We start from the raw sequence: 4591 nt of genomic DNA on the forward strand, positions 1-4591 counted from the left end.
TTACACTTCTGCATGGAAATGACGCGCTGGATACTTTAACTGCTCTGATCCAGAAGGTAAGAACACGAGTCAAATCATCAGTGTGTATCGAGGTCACCTTTTCCTCTTACACGCAGTCACTTCCTGGGTGCTCTATTTAAGCTCACTGGTGTTACTTGGAGAAAACTTTTGACAATGTTTTGTAACACAGATTCTCAGTGGCTGTGGTTTTCTCCAGGTCAAGGGAGGAAGTTGAGCATGGCTAAGACTTTAATCTATGTTAGTATCTTTCTAATTAAAGCACTCCAAGAGCAGGTGGGGCAGAGGGGAAAGATACAGCCTATTAGTAACCTATGCTTATTATTTTATCTGTAGGCATGAGCCCTTTCAGGAAATAGATGACTATCCCTCAGATTGTACAGAACTATACAAACTGGATTTTTGCCTAAAATGTTTTTTTAAATGTATTTTAAGATCTGCTTTTCATCTTACTAACCAATTTAAAATTGTTGCTAAAATGGTCTCAATTTGAAAGATTAACAAAGATTTAGGGTGAAATAGAAACTTTTCTCGGTGTTCTCTGATTGAGAATGTACATTCATACTTAGCTCCACTTCCACTTTAAGATGTGTTGCCTGGGACCTAATACATTCAAACCATGATCTCTAAATTATTATTTAAAATAAAAATCCATTTTATAAGTTATTCTAAGTTATTAAATTATTAGATTATAAAATTATTAAAATTCCATTTTATTAGGAATTAGGAAATATTATGAATGGTGAGGGTCTCAATTCTAAACTCCAAAGCCAGTTGGTGAAGCAGCCTCTCCCTGTCCAGTCCTCTTCTGTCTGTCTGTGTGTGTGGGATGGGGGTAGGCTGGGGAGGGGTGGGTGTCAAGCATCACAGAAACTCTTACGTGGTAACTACATCAGTGTGACAAATGAATACTCCCTGGTGGTGCTTTATGAAATCAAATCTTCCATTGTCTTCCCAAAAGATGATTCCATTGGAAGTGGGATCACGTCTTTAAAAACTTTTTATTCCTCAGTTTATTATAATGGCCTTTCCACTTGGACGTTCAGCAACTATTTGCTGTGTGTGGAATCCTCCAGAAAGGGAAAATAAATACTCCAGGTGAAACAGGACTAGGTGTTACCCCTCCTCCAAAGGCTTCTCATCATACTTGAACAAAATCCCAAATCTTTACTATGGCCATGTCCCCAGTGCCCCAACCAGTGTCTAGTTTCCAGCACTGCCCACCCCCCCCCCAACAGAAGGCTCACTGATCAGGCTTTAAGTTTCCTCTGATTTCTTTCAAACCTATCTAATTTAATTCTTTAATTTTACATTACTCAGTATTTTCTGTGGGCTTATAGCACAAGGGTCCATTACGTTAGTTTCCATATTCTGAAACCACTTTATAAAGACCATCTTTACAAAGCTACCAACCCTGAGACAGAAGTATTATGAGGAAACTGAAGGTCATCTTTAGTAAGTGGCAAAGTCAAGATTTAAACTCGGATTTGTTTGACGCTAAAGCTCTACTCTTTCCTTTTTATACCACATGGACTCTCAGAATTGGAATTACTTGGTTGAATGGTGCTTGCCAAAGAGAGGAAAAGATTTTTATAAAACTGCCATTAGTAATGACTAAAAGTTCCAACTTAGCCACACTATTACCGGTATTTGGTTATTAAAGATGAAAACATCAAATACGTTACTTATTTTGTGTTTTTCATTACCAGCAAGGGTAAGCATTGATCCATTACCATTTCTTATTCTTTTCTTATGCTTCCATGTATTGACTCTGCAGGTGGTAGGCCACCTAGGGCAGAACGCAAAGCACGTGACACATGAAATACTATCACAAATCGGGGCCTACTTGGGAAATAAATAACTACTTATTACCCGAGACCAATGAAGGAAAAAAGTAAATTTACTAAAATATTTCTTTATTTGAATAAGGTCAATGTCATTTCTTGAATTCCAGCTAGCATCAAATTAACAATCAGAAAAAAACACTTGACAAAATGTTATCCAATTGAAATCAACAGTGGATAGAAAACCCTTTTAAACTTTAAAAGAAATATATTAAACAGGCAACATACAGATCTAAAAAGTTGCAAGTGGTGATTTTACATTAGATCTTATAAATTAAAAAATCCCCAATATAACCATTTGTTCACTATCTCCCTGCGATAAGCACATGGACAGGAAAAGATAATCACATCTTAATATTCACAACTGTCACTCATGTCCTTTACAAGGATTGTATCTCTGCAACGCAGCGGGTCAGGCAATCTCTTATTCAAGTAATCTTTGTTTTCCCCAAGTTATCAAAAAGTACAACTGTCTGAGATAAAATGTCACAAAAATCACAATCAGCAAAGCAAAAAGCTTTAGCAGGCCATCTTGAAGATGGGGGTTTTCATGGCTTGACCATGATCTGAAGATGCTTTTGTACGTTTAAGAGCTGTCAACCAAAGTACCAAGAGCTACAAGCAGCAATCTGGGTTTAGTTTGTAATTGTAATAAACCAGGAGTTTTAGTAAAAAGAACATTAAGTAAAAAATTGTAAGTATAAGAGAATCAGTGCACATTTGCTAATGTTATTGACAATGAAAACGTTACATCGGCTCTCAGCTCAGCTTTGAAGTTAACAAGAGACTCCTGTTCACCCCCCATCTTAGCGCTTCTCAACAGCAGTGTGCTCAGAATCACCTGAGGTGCCTGCTGAATACTGATATTCTGAAGCCCCCACCCTTGAGTTCTGCTTCAGGTGGTTTGGAGCTGAGCCTGGAATCGGTATTCTTAACAAGCACTCCAGGATCCAAATGGACCACAGACCACACTCTGAGAAACACTATTATCCCTTTAATACATAACAAAATATTGTGGCCTCATAGAGTTTCAAGCTGAATAAAACATTCAAACAATTACAACACGAAGAGTTACATTAAATAAGAGTATTAACCATTATATTGAATATAATTGCATTTCTTTTTTAAAGTGGCATAAGCACAAAGACTTACACTAAAATTGTAAAATCAATTTTGTTTTAATCCAAGGCACCTGTAAAATACTTGCTGGTGTGAGAGAAGTTAAATTCAATTATTTAAAATAGTACAGAAATGAAAGAATCCTGGCAGTGACTGATTTTTCCACAGAGAAAACATTTTTCTACAGAAATGAGCTACTTAAAGTTGACGATTTTGAGGAAAATAAACCAAATTTCCAATAATATGGTAACTTGTATGAACCGATTTACTGAGTGATTTTCAGCAAATTAAATCAGTACGAAAGAAAAGAAGGTTCATGCTCGTATACTGCATAGGTCTAACATTTCTTTAAGTTCAGGCACACGTGACCATGGATTTTATAATACTGGGTATTTCGCAACCTTTTATCTCAAGAGGATTTCCAAGTCTCATAGTCTACAACTGAAACATTCTTCTGAAGGTATTAATTTTTTTTCATGGAATAAGAGTAAATTCTGTGATGATCATGTCTCTGAAATATGAATTTCAAAATGCTAACACTACAAGGAAAAATGCTAGCAAAGCAGTTCTGTGTTGGAGTGGCTGTTGGTACGAGAGTGATCGTTAGAATGTTCCCGTTCAGCGTTCCGGGATAAAGGCTACTGTAAGAAAGCCGTGCTAGGACCGTTTGCATATGTAGTGCTAGTTAGGTACTGCTATAAGGCAGAGCTCTTTAGAGCCTTTGTATGGGTTTTCAGCAGTTAGTCCAGTCTGTAAATGACAACTAAGAGCAAATTTATGAAGGCTGTGAAGAATCAGATAGTGCTGTTTACAAAACGGTACTATTTTCGATTCTGTGACAAATGAAAGGTATCGTTTTAGCCAGAAGAGGTAAAGTAAAAGAATATTTTGAAGTCTACATCAGTCGTGAAAACAAAATGTCATTTACAGATTGTTTCTACTATACCTAGAACTATGTACAACAACCCCTTCCAGCCTGATGTTTCAAAGTTAACTTACTAACAAGTGCTTCACAATATCCTTAGTTCTGGCATTAAAAGAAAGAAATCAGAAGTACTAACACTATTTTTCAAATTTTGCCTTCAAAAACTTTAACACTGCTTCTACTACTGCCTTCTTGATTTCCACAAATATGCAGCATCACAATCGCCAGGTTGCATGGAGTGATGTAAGTCAGAATGCAGTGGTAGTTTTTAATGACCTTAAAGTATACTCAGGGCATGCAATCTGAGTTGAATTTAGAGATATAAACGCAGAGTGATTTTCCTAATATTGAACTGACACTGTTGGAACATAGACATTCAAGAATATGAGCAATCACGAAATGAACACATCACTAGGTAAAATACCCATAAAAACCATCCTCAGAGGAATGCTGTCACCTAAACGGGTTTGCAGGCAAAAAGCAGCTCTTAATTCTCCCCTCCAACTTCCTTTAAAAGTGAAATATATCATTGATAATCAGAAGGGAAAAAATACTTCAATAAACATTCTGAAGCCTATTATCCAGATCCTAACGCCCTCAGACAAAACATTCTTTGCTTTCAAAGGGAGCTGTATTAGGCTCAAGGACTGCAGGACTGAGTCTTCGAGTAGGAAATCCTGGCCTC

The sequence above is a fragment of the Grampus griseus genome, assembly GCF_964374135.1.
Source record: "Grampus griseus genome assembly, chromosome: 12".
In the NCBI taxonomy this organism is placed as follows: domain Eukaryota; kingdom Metazoa; phylum Chordata; class Mammalia; order Artiodactyla; family Delphinidae; genus Grampus; species Grampus griseus.